This window comes from Phalangium opilio, unplaced genomic scaffold (genome assembly GCF_054372755.1).
Source record: "Phalangium opilio isolate 3A_F unplaced genomic scaffold, DU_Popi_V2 ptg000031l_1, whole genome shotgun sequence".
Lineage (NCBI taxonomy): Eukaryota > Metazoa > Arthropoda > Arachnida > Opiliones > Phalangiidae > Phalangium > Phalangium opilio.
In genome coordinates this window covers 9857647-9870524 of record NW_028324158.1, presented here as the reverse complement: position 1 = coordinate 9870524, position 12878 = coordinate 9857647, and the positions used below count along the sequence as shown (strand labels likewise).

General features: G+C 36.4%; 1 protein-coding gene and 1 long non-coding RNA gene across 2 annotated transcripts in view; one reads left to right on the top strand and one right to left on the bottom strand.

Annotated features, from left to right (window-relative positions):
- LOC149690501 (uncharacterized) overlaps positions 1-12878 on the top strand; it is a 148064-nt gene that overhangs the window by 29220 nt on the left and 105966 nt on the right. Inside the window, exon 2 of the mRNA XM_089870088.1 lies at positions 4822-4884. The gene's annotated coding sequence lies outside the window, so the exon portion shown is untranslated. The remainder of the gene's footprint in view (positions 1-4821; positions 4885-12878) is intronic.
- LOC149690502 (uncharacterized) overlaps positions 1-12878 on the bottom strand; it is a 285407-nt gene that overhangs the window by 177526 nt on the left and 95003 nt on the right. The window lies entirely within an intron of this gene.

Here is a 12878-nt window from a genome sequence, read left to right as displayed (position 1 = left end):
TTATCGACGTCCGTTTGTGTCATTCAAGCAAGACAAGACTTAATTCACTTCTATCATTGCGCTTCTGTATCTACAACCATTGTAGAAAAAGGAAAAAGAGTGGCTAGCTAAAAGCCTTTATGAAAGCATCTTGGTGCGCCAGCCAGGGATCTCTGAAAAATAGAACGAGGTTAGGTATATAAGTTACGTACAAGAAGAAGAGGAAGAAGAAGACTGTTGTCAAATGGCGACGGTCACTCGCTCCCAATTAGGAGCGGGAGGAAAATAGTGGTGGGAGGGCTAATATGAAATGGGGTGGATGCTAGGCTTGCCTGCCAATTCCTCCATCCTCCCATAATGCCTCGCGCTTTCTTAGCCTCCCCTCCCCTTGAGAGCTGTTGCTAAAACTTAACCTTATAGCTTATGGAAACCCTGTATTAGTGAGTGACGAGACTTACATTGTTAGTGCATTATTTAGGCTCTAAACCAGTAAACCTAAACAACCTTCGCGTGGGTGGTAGGTATGGGTAGGTACTTTTAGTTTTTATTTTAGTAACTACATGCGTGTCTCTCCTATTATGACTGTGGGTCAAGTCTCGTGGGCTGGTGGGGGGGACAGTGGTTAATAAGGGTTCTGTTAGTTGCCAACTGGACATGTCACAAAATAACAAGGGGCTTATTTGTTGGATACCTTCGTTGCACCTATGAAAATTTTAACCCTTGTGTGAAAGTATTAATTTAACCTTTGGCACCTTTTAAACGACGTAATAGGTTAGATTGTCTTGAGTAGACCATTTTGGTGAGGTTAAAGTTCACAACCTACAGTGAAATTTAATCTTTGACGCCTCGAAATCTGTAACATCTTCGCGACTTGTAACGCATCAAAACCTGTATAAACCCAAAATGCAATCCACCACTTCAAAGGCCAACTAATGTACAATCTTCGAAACCATATTTCCATTAGACCTAGCCTATACTCTAAATATTTAAGATCTTAAGAATTTTGTTACATACAAATCTAGCAAGCCAAGAAATTAAAGTTTTGGAAAATAAAGTCGTTTTGAAACGTCTTAACGATTTTTCAAAGTCTCGCCAATTTGGAAGTTTTTAACTGTTATAGTTTTTAATTAGAGAGAAAAGTTTTAGGTTGCCATATTTGCTCGTAAAAATAACGTCGCGGAAAGGTGATTAGTTTCGAAAAGGTTTTAATCTATCGAACCCGTCAACCGCTATCGGCTTTCGGACAAGACGCCAAGTGCTACCTAGCTAGTCTCCTTACGTTAGTTAGCGAATAGGGTTAAGACTGGAGGAGGGAGAGAGAGGAGGAAAGATCAAGGCGCGCACTACCTCCTGGACCCTTTACAAACCCGCGACGCTTTCCGCTAATTGCGACCCTTTTAGGGAACAGTCCCCTTTAAAAGGTTTGTAGCGCATTAGGATAGAGGATACCTCTCACTTCCACCCATAGGTGGCGTACGCTACGTTTATTTCCCACCCCCGTCTCCGACTAGCGCGCGTTTTCGAAGCTCGCGGCTAATCACCAGAGACGCAATTTGCAGACACATACTCCAATCTCTAATCTCTTTGCCAACCCCCTTTGCCTATTCCCCTTTTCTTATTTCCAACCCTTATACTCTCCCCCCGTCTGGGCGCGCTTAAATTTGAACCGCGAAGCTTATCGCTACGTATCGAGCTCCCTCTATTAGTTGGAGCAGAATAATCAGGCTTGTAATTTTAGCTCTAAAATGCTGACGCCAAAGATATAGCTGCCTCCTCATTCCTATTGGACCCAGTTTCGTTTCTTCATTAGATGGAAGGGGGTGGGTGCACCAATGCCACGATTACCCGCGTTTTGATCAAAATGGCGGGAAATTTTGACGTCTTGTTTTCCCAGGTACTATTAGTACTATAGTACATCCCACCGACAATGGGAGGGATGTGATAGGGTGACGTCAGTCTTGATTCACGACAGGGTAATCGTGCGCTATCGACTCAATCTCGGGCATGCAGAATGGAAAAACGTGGGCTTCAATTATTCTCGTGCAATTTAGTCGATTTGGCTGTTTTAAAGTAGTTTTAAAAGATAAGAGAAGGAAGCCGACATTTTAGAGAGATTTTTCTTTTAGTTTGGAAGCTTGTAAGTTTCAGGATTATACTATTGAATGTCATGTGCAATTTTAAGCAAATGTCCTTGAATTATGACCAAGCAACGTTCCATTATGATACACTTGACCATATTTCAAATTTATGGGTGAATATCCGTGTGAAACATGGCCCTAGAAGTTTACCACTGGTTTTCAATTCCATAATCTTTATTTTGAATCGGTTTATAACCCTTAAACTAAAAGGGTTACAACAAGTAAGGACCCAGTGATTTATTGATAGTACCAGCTTCAATGTTAAATCAACAATAGTACCATCATCAGGTGTGACTAGAGTTTGCTTGCCGCCATAAACGAAAGCTAGAAAGCAATTCTCTCCCATCCTGTAAAAACCACACAAAAAACCCCTAATTTAAGAAATCATAGCTTTTCATTCTCCTGGAGGACCATTGTAGAACCATGGAGGATCAATTGATGGAGGTGTTGGTAGCTCTTCTGTGAAGCTTGAGAGAATTCCTGCAGTTCTTTTGGGTTAGCGGTACCGCTTCCGAGGCTGCGTTCAGTAACGCTCAACGGAGGCTCCGTTGAATGCGCATTCGCTACTGAACGATTTTCGGAACTTCCGGTTTGACGTCACGATTGTAAGCGAAGAGGCATCGAAGTCATCGGCTGTAAGAGCCGATTACTTCGTTGAGCAACGCATTTGTGACGTAGCAGCAATGGAGGAAACTTGTCTCCCTGAACGATTTCGAGAAGTTAATTTGATGGATAATTTAGGAACTATTTATAAAATCGGTGTAGCAGCGACTGAATGCGAATGAATAGTGTCTGTTAATTATTTTATGAAATTTTTTCGATTATATCTATGAAGCTTAAAAAGTTACTGGGTTTAAAGCTTAAGCCTTGGCTAAGTTACTGGTCAGCGTTTGCTCTTATTTCGGCTAGCAGGTTCTCGCATATCCATTTTCATGAACTGTAAGCAAACGATACAACGCAAAGTTTGCAAAAAACCGTTCAGTAGCCTAGTACGTCACATGACATCACGTTGATCAACGGAGCTCAACGCGTTTGGTCTCCGTTGAGCGTTGCTGAACGCACCCCGAGATCAACAAGAGATGACTATTTTTCCTCTACGCGCTTGCGCGGTTTTCATTCCCTCTGACGGACTTGCTCGCCGCTTATGCGTAGTAGACTAGTAGTAGGTTCCCAGATCTCTCCCATCATCCCACGCTTAAAAACCTTTCTCGTCTCCTTCTTAATACATCCTCCTAGGTAGAACCAACCCTTATAAAAATCTATGGGGTAAAGAGAGAAACCATTAGATTCTCTTGTTTACTTTGTATTTTAGCGAGATTTTTACTTTCTCACTCAAGAAAGTCCGTGAAAATGAAAAAAGAAGAGAGAGGGGGGCCGGTCATGAGGCCAGTTCGCATAGTACAATAATGTTCATTACTTGGCTTATTTTTTGTTGTTGTAACCCAAACCTCTCTACCATATGGACAGGACTTCAAGAAATAGGAGTGTACAATTTCCTCGCCACGTTTCTTAACTTTAACTTTACTTCAGTGTCGGTAGAAAGTTGTGAGAGCTTGTCCTATCCATGTATTAAACAGTCCTAGATTGTCCCTGGTTTCATCCCCATGTGGTTTGGCGTCCCTTTTCTCACGATGGAACCCCCCGTTGCCCTTTTTAATGGCGGATAGAATCCAAGTGCATCCCTGCACCAAAGGTCCGAAGGTCGAACGCACTCTCTTACTTACCATCTAAGGATTGGTCCAACATTTCTCAAGTTCTTCAAAATCCCGATGGTAATATGGTAAACACCCCCGCGCTCCCGTTCAGTTCTCAATGGCCGGAAATGGCATCTCCGATATCAAAATAGTTTCATTCAAAGCCAACCCCCCCCCCCCTCGATTCACTGGAAATTTTGTATATTGGTTTGGAAGACTTGTTCTCGTTATGGACTGGTACATCTCCGTTTTAGATTCCCTCCGTTTTGCTTGGTTTGTTGGTTACTAGTACTTATAAGTTTGTGTATTGATAAATATCGTGTTTGATAGTAGTATTTCCATACTCTCTGTTTTTATCGGAAAAGTTGGGGAAATTTCCATAAGAGGAAATAAATCGTGAAATTATTGAAAATTTTAGGTATTTTTACATGTTTTCAGTGAAATTTATTGTAAATTTTAGATGTTTTAAGGGAAATTCATTTTGGGAATTTTAGATATGTTTAGAAGTTTTCAATGGAATTCATTGAAAATTCAGGGATATTTAGAAATTTTCAAGTAAAATTCATAACAAATTCAGGGATATTTAAATATGGTGTAGTGAAATTTATTTGAAAATTCTGGGATATTTAAATTTGTTCGGTAAAAGTTACTGAAAGTTGTGGTTATGTAAAATTCATTTAAAAAGCAGGGGTAAATTTAATTGTTTAGTGAAATTAAATTACCTCGAACGATAGTAAAGTAATTATGCACTTGACCATCTTGTTTCCATAAGTAAATTTTTTTGGAAGGATGTAATTAAGACAGAAGTAATTTAGGAGGGAGGGGGGTAAAGGAGGTATTTTTTATTTTGTTCCGAAATGAAATGATGTCGTTATAGTTCGTGTCTTCCAGGTGTATTAATATGTTTCGCCTCGGGGGGTTTTCCATATAAGAGAATCTGTTGTGTGTTTAGCCTATTTTGGTCTATTTAATTTTTACTAATTAATGTTTTTTGATTTATTTATTTTTAGGAATTGGTGAGACGAGTGTCATTCAGGATTACAGATATCAGTTTTTCAATAAAGAACATTCTGGTAAGTCGTATTAAAATATTGTTTCTTGACTAGGCTTAACTGTTCCATATATATAGTTAAGAGGTTTTAAAGAATTTGCATGTCTGTCTGTTAGTAACGCTCTTACAACGTTTAGCTTGCAATTACGCAAATTACGCATTTTTGGTCATTCATTGGTCAAGAAAATTAAGTTTATATTACCGTTGATACAGCCATATTATCCGTTACCAAATCTTCCCTTGCAAGTTTAATATTGCAATTTATTTAGTATTTAATATTGTCGAGCCATTATTGTCTAGACCTGCTCTGGAGGGGCGAACTAAATTTGAACCCCGCGAAAAATTTTGTTATATAATGCGTGTAAAAACTGGGGGGAACTATTCGCGTCTAGCAGTCACGTTTTTGATGAATTCCATAATGACACTCACTCACTGTCTGTAAAATATAGCCATAGTGTATTTTATGATCAGATACATTCATCTTGATTTGTTCAAAGGCCGTAGGGAGGGGGCTGGCCTTTGATAGGACTAAAGAATATAGAGAAATAGAAAATCGTGTAATGCCCGTATATAGCGTTTCTCACCTTTGACCCCAAATAAATATTATAATTTAGCTTTTGCTGGTTGCGTCGCCGGATTTTTTTTTTTTTTAAAAAAAAGAATTTCAATTGTATTACCAACTGGGATTGGAGAGATTAAGCCTGGAGATTTTATTTAAAGTGTCTGTAACATATTTACCAGTTTAATATTGTTTCCTAATTGGGATATTGGAATTTTTGGAAGAGTTTAAGCGAACATTGAACTGAAGGGAAAGTCAGGGAGTTTGAAAAATGGGTGTGAAATTTCATGGATAATTTAGAGAATTTTAAATTTGTCACAAAAACCAGGGGAAATTAATTCAGATTGGTTGGGTGATAAGTGCTGCCAGTCATTTGACTTTTCTGCAGAAATTAAAGATGGTAAATTTGGTCAGGGAAAGTGTCACTTTTGACTGGTTAATTAAGGGAACATTTTAAAAGTCAGGGAAATTTCTAATGAAAAATATGTGACATCCCTGTTTGTTCTTCGATAATTCCAGTACTTCCAATAGGCTTTTAAAAGAGCTATATCAGAAGCCTTAGTGTTCTCCCATATAACCAAGGCGGTACCAAACATGGCCGCCCACTGCCAAAGCTAAGCCTTTGACGTTTTAATGAGGCACTGACGTCATTGCACTTGCAGACGACGTTGTGATATCTAAAAGTAATATTTAATCCTATTAGAATTAAATCGTGTCAGGTGCACTTTGGGGATAAGGGATCTCCAGAGAAAGATCGAAGGAGCTAGATATTTTTGGGGGAGGAAGAAAAAGCTATTATGTTTTATAGCGTCTGAAATCGTGAATGCTTGTATGACTTGCCTATCTTTGGCCGGGGATGGCGAGCGTGATTGATAGGTTGGCCCTGCAAACCCCCGTTTCTCTCATGCCACCCCCCCCCTTCCAACACACGGCTTCGGGCTTCCATCTTGTATGTCTATCCATATGTATTCGGCGCTACCCCCAATTTTGAAATGGCCAACCACCTTTAATCGTGCAATCTTCTTTTCCCCTTCATTTTTATTATATTTTTTCACTTCACCCTGCCCCGATATTAAAATTTAATAAATAATTTCAGACTTACGCGATTAGCAACAGTGGGTGTGCGATTGCTTTGCCGTATTCACGATTTTTGAGTAAGTTAGGTTTATAGAGAGTATCAAGAAGTGATATCTAGTTTACTAGGGAGTTGGTATAAGATGCCTAAGTATTCTCGCACCATAGTTCCAGTCCCCCTTTCAAAATATAAGGGGGGACGTAAAAGGAGGCCGGGCTATTTATGCAGCCTCTCCTCAGTCGGAAAATATGATTGTAATTTTCGTCATTCGCGTAGACGCGCTGACGTGAGTTTTCAAGACCCAATGAGATGATGGTTGTAATTTAGAGGCGGGTATTAACTCCGGACCTACGTTTGGACTGGAGATAAAGCTGGAAATGTGGCGAATTTATACCTTCTCCCTTATATCGCTTCTTGACATAATCTATAATTGTTTAATCTAACAAATATGTCTGTTAAGTTACTCATTTATAGAATTCCTTAATGTTCCCACGGAAATTAAAATTAATTAAATTAACATCCCTTAAATTATACACCCTGTTAAAATAAGAGATAGTAAATTTTTTCCTTCCATTTAACTCAACCCTTTCTTTTGGTATTTATGTGTTGCTTTTAACTAAGCTACAACTTGTTTAAAATTTTGTAATTTCATATAGGTATAACAAAGACTTCATATAAGTCTGGAATATGGCATGTTATAAAACGTATATATATATAGGCGAGCATGTGGCGAAAATATTAGGGAGGGTATATAGTCTAGATAGGGTCGAGGCTAATTGCAATATTACCACCACCACCTAGCCGCCATTGTACTGTAGAACAACTCTCACGAGAAAATAGGTTTAGCGCTCGAATAGAGTGAGAGAGAATAATTAAGGTTCGGTTCGTTGGATAGCAACTCTATAAGAGATGGGAAAACACTTAACCCGGCTTGGGATATCAGTCACGAATTTGCCCTTATTTAGCTATTAGATTTGCCAGACGTTGATTGCTTTTTTATATACTTTTATAAAATGCCTCTCAACTCTTAATTGCAATAACGCCGTGCACGACGAACAATCTGATTGATAATTTTAAACCCAAGGCGTAAGACTCCTTCCAATGTAAACCGTGATAAACGTAAATGGATAACTTCATTCTAATTTCTAAGCCAACCGGTTAATTTGTTTAGGAAGAATTAATTTTAGTATTAATTATTTATAATAGATCGATTATCGGACGGTTTTTATCGATATCAACCCATAATTAACCGATATCCACCAATTATTACCGATAATTAATCGATATCAACCCATAATTAACCGATATCCACCAATTATTACCGATAATTAATCGATATCAACCCATAATTAACCGATATCCACCAATTATTACCGATAATCAATCGATATCAACCGTTAATTAACCGATATCCACCAATTATTACCGATAATTAATCGATATCAACCGTTAATTAACCGATATCCACCAATTATTACCGATAATTAATCGATATCAACCGTTAATTAACCGATATCCACCAATTATTACCGATAATTAATCGATATCAACCGTTAATTAACCGATATCCACCAATTATTACCGATAATTAATCGATATCAACCGTTAATTAACCGATATCGACCAATTATTACCGATAATTAATCGATATCAACCGTTAATTAACCGATATCGACCAATTATTACCGATAATTAATCGATATCAACCGTTAATTAACCGATATCGACCAATTTTTACCGATAATCAATCGTTATCAACCGCTAATTAACCGTTATCGACCGATTATTACCGATAATTAATCGATATCAACCGTTAATTAACCGATATCGACCAATTATTACCGATAATTAATCGATATCAACCGTTAATTAACCGATATCGACCAATTTTTACCGATAATCAATCGTTATCAACCGCTAATTAACCGTTATCGACCGATAATTAACTACGAACCGATATCGACCAATTTTTACCGATAATCAATCGTTATCAACCGCTAATTAACCGTTATCGACCGATAATTAACTACGAACCGATATCGACCAATTTTTATCGATAATCAATCGTTATCAACCGCTAATTAACCGTTATCGATCGATAATTAACTACGAACCGATATCGACCAATTTTTATCGATAATCAATCGTTATCAACCGCTAATTAACCGTTATCGACCGATAATTAACTACGAACCGATATCGACCAATTTTTATCGATAATCAATCGTTATCAACCGCTAATTAACCGTTATCGACCGATAATTAACTACGAACCGATATCGACCAATTTTTACCGATAATCAATCGTTATCAACCGCTAATTAACCGTTATCGACCGATAATTAACTACGAACCGATTAATCGGTAAATTAAGCTTGAACCGAGATATACAAGTTAAAGTGCCATATCGATCACAGATACCAATATCACATCGATTTGTGCCAATCACTAGTTATATGATCCTTGAGTTAAACTTTACTTAGTAAACAACTTTTAGCTTAATTTATCGCAATTAATTTTCCTGGAAAAGTTTCCAAAAAAATAATTTAGAAGCATGAATCAAATACAAGAAGCAACAGCTGTATGGGTTTGTTATTTAACCATTCTAAGATTTAGGGAGCAAAGGCATCTTTTCTCTATTTCCTGCAGTTCAACGTGACTTCTCAAGCTTGAATAATAGCTACGTATTAATCCTGATTATTCCTCCCCATTATTCCATAATTACTAAGTGTTACCTTAAACTCTGGTTCTTATTTTTTGCAAGATGATACGCATGCGCTCTCTATACCGGATTTATTAAGTTGTAAAAATAAAAGGAACGCGTCATTTAAGATGGCATTTAAGTATTAAAATGTTCGTATATTTTTTTAGGGAAGGTCATTGAGGCTGTCATGGGTTTATGATAATGGCAGAGGCTTGACGTTTCACCACATAGCACCTTGACTGTAGTCTTTGAACCAATTAGTAGTTAGTTAGTTTCAAATTAATTATGAAGGGGGCTTCTAGAATTTAGTATGATATCGTAAAAAAAGTTATATTTTTCATAATGGAAATTTTGATATCTTCTAAGGCACTCAAACACTAATTAATTAAATTTGAAATATCGATAATGATATGTTAAGTATACAGAGTGTTTCTGTAAGGTCTATAGTTGGGCGTTTTCAAAATTTAATTAGTGCTTACTGTCTTTAAATTTATTAATTAAATTTAAGGTGTAATACGTAAACACACGTTCCAATCATAAAGACTTGTAATAACTACAAAGAAACCTTTGTAGTTATTACCCATAATCCCCAGCGAAAATGAACTGAATTGATCAATGACTACTATCGTCTAATTAATTAAATATTATTGAGAAATCAACCCTTCAATCGTAAGTGAAATTTATATAGACACTTCAAAGGTTTAAATAATTTAATTTGAATTCAAACGAATAATTAAATACATACTTGGCAATATAGTAACATCAATGACTCGAAGATATCTTTAAACTTAAGTGAAAAATCTCTTAATTTGAATGACTGTATATAAAAGGCTTTTAAAGTTTAGTTCTACGCCTGGGTACTGTTTTCAAAATATATTTTCGATTCCTTTGAAGATTCGAATTAAATATTGATTCTGTTTTGAATTCGGATACGCGTCATACGTTATTCCCTTTGAAAAGACCCGAATGTAGTTTCCCATCGATGTTATTATATATTTCGTCTTAAAAGAATCTTCACTTTCTTTTACAACTTTTCTTGAAATATTCTCATTTCTCTTCAATTTGATAAAAGAAAAACAAAATTAAATATTAAAATCAGAAAATTATATATATATTTTTTGGGGGCTATAAAAATAATAAAAGAAAATATTGAAGGGACCTTTCCAATATAATATCTAATTTATTGTAAATCGTCTCTCTTTTAAAGAAAACCTTGACCCATTATTAATAATTATTATAATCCTACAAAAAGAAAAAGGAAAAAAATCTACTCCAAAAAAATCGAATTTGAATTATATCATAACTCCATGTTATTCTCCATAAGTATGGGTCTAAAGGATGCTTACTGCGATGAGGTACCCATTATTTATAAAAAATGTAGAGAGGTGTCTTCTGGTGGCGGATTTGTCGTAAACAAACCCGTAACCCGACTCGATTAAGCGAGAGAAATACTAGTAGGTCAAAAGAATACTTACCACGAGCGCGTATTATTTGTAAAATCGTACAGGGGCGTCACCTGGTGGCGGATTTATCTGGAACGAACCATGGTGTACTGTGAACTCTAGCTCTATCCGTAACCCTACTCGACCAAGAAAGGAAAATAACAGTAGGCCATGATTAGAAAGGATATTTGCTAGGAGCACACGTGACACATCCCTTTATGAAATTCTACAGGCGCGTCTCCTGGTGACCGATTTGCTATAAACAAACCATGACCTACTCTGATATCTATCCCTAGATCACAGTAGGTTATGCCTTCATTCTGTTAAGGTTTGAAGTACAATGTTTTAAACGTAGATGGCGACAGTAGTATTAAATATTGTCTCGCATGGACAAAGCCAATTGTCCCATACTTAAAAGAATATGGGGCTATGATGCAAAGTAAATCATTCAGTATACTTGAAGCTGTCGCTGATATATTTAAGGGTGGAGTAAACCATTGTTCCAATTAAATTGTTTTTGTAGTTGAAAAAAATCTTTCCGTATACTAAAGTAAAAACTGGTATAATTACAAACCCATTATCTCAGAGTGAGAGAGAGGGAAAAAGAGCTTCAAGTGCTTTCTTTTGTGATAAAAAGCTAAAATAGAGGACGAGGGAGTGGGGACAACATATCCTCCAATCAGAGGAAGTTAAAGGCATAATGAAGAACGTTTCTGACAATTAGTTTTAAAATAAAATCCACTAATTATAGTTTAATTAAATAATTAAAATTATCATCGGTGTCAGAATAAAATATAAATATAGATGGGTTATTTACAGCTGTTTTTTGGATAATTAACGACACTCAGAACTGATAAGTAGTATAACTTCATTCTCACTTTAACACGAAAGATTTTCCAATTTATCGAACATATGATAGGCACCTGTTTCTATCTTTTTTTTAAAAAAAAGTAAAAAAATAATTTTGCAAAATAAATTAAAGGGGTCATTATCTCCTAGTGTTACATCCGCTTTTGCGAAATAATTTTCTACTAATGATGCCTTTAAATATTTAGAGGTTTCCCGTTAGCGTTATCGTGTGGCAGTCTGGACAGAAAAATTTTTGCTTTTCACAACGAACGAAAAGTTAAATTAACGAATTTTCATTAATTAAAATTTATATTTTTCATACTTGGCTAAATTCTCTCCTCTCTATCTCTCTGTTTGGCTGATTCCCCTTCCGAAAGAGTATAATTATAAAATTCGTGTTTCTATTTTGGCCCAAGACACTGTAATTTAAAACCTTCAAAATAATTCCGTGGAATCACGATTTTCAAACTGTAATTGGTTGCGTGAAAGCAATCATCTCTCTGGCGCGGACCCTCTTCATGCACACCTCTCCTCGTCCTCCTCTCGTTCAATTGCAACTTCGTTTCTCTAACCAAACTCGTCTTTAAATCCTCCGTCGGGACATATTAACAAACAAGATGTAGCCTGGGATCATATTGGAATTATTTGGAATGTTTGGGAATTGTTTTTGTGTTAATACATACGGACTTGATGTGTCCTTAAAAAGCTAGGAACTTTGGGGATTTTTGAAAGTGGGGTGTGGATTTCTGGGGAACTGTTTTGGGGATTTTTGAAAATTGGTTGTGGATTATTAGGGAAAAGTAGAGACTTTTGAAAATGGGGTGTAAAATGCTAGGGATTTTTGAAATTATTAGGGAAAGTTGAGGATTTTGAAAATTCAGGTGAGTTATCAGGGAAAAGACTGATTTTGTGAATATAGGGTTGAAATATCAGGGAAAGTTAGGGATTTTGAAAAACGGGTGTGAAATATCAGGGAAAGTTAGGGATTTTGAAAAACGGGTGTGAAATATCAGGGAAAGTTAGGGATTTTGAAAAACGGGTGTGAAATATCTGTTAAAACTCAGGAATCTCATTTTGGATCTATAATTTATATAGCATAAACTATTTTATTTAATAGTTAACGGTTGTAGTTATTATTTTAATTAAACGTTACATGACATACAAACCCTGCAAAACCATAAGACACTTATTACTTGATAAGAGGGAAAAACACACTATAAGCGAAAGTATAGGTCGGCTTTAGCACCAGCGGGAATCCGCTTATTGCTTGATTGAAGTCAGTGTGGTGTAATTGCTTAAATTCTAATTACACGCGGCGTTCAATGACGAACGAAGCCGGCGGAGAAAAAAATTCCCTTTAAATCGATACTAATTAGATGCAATTCAA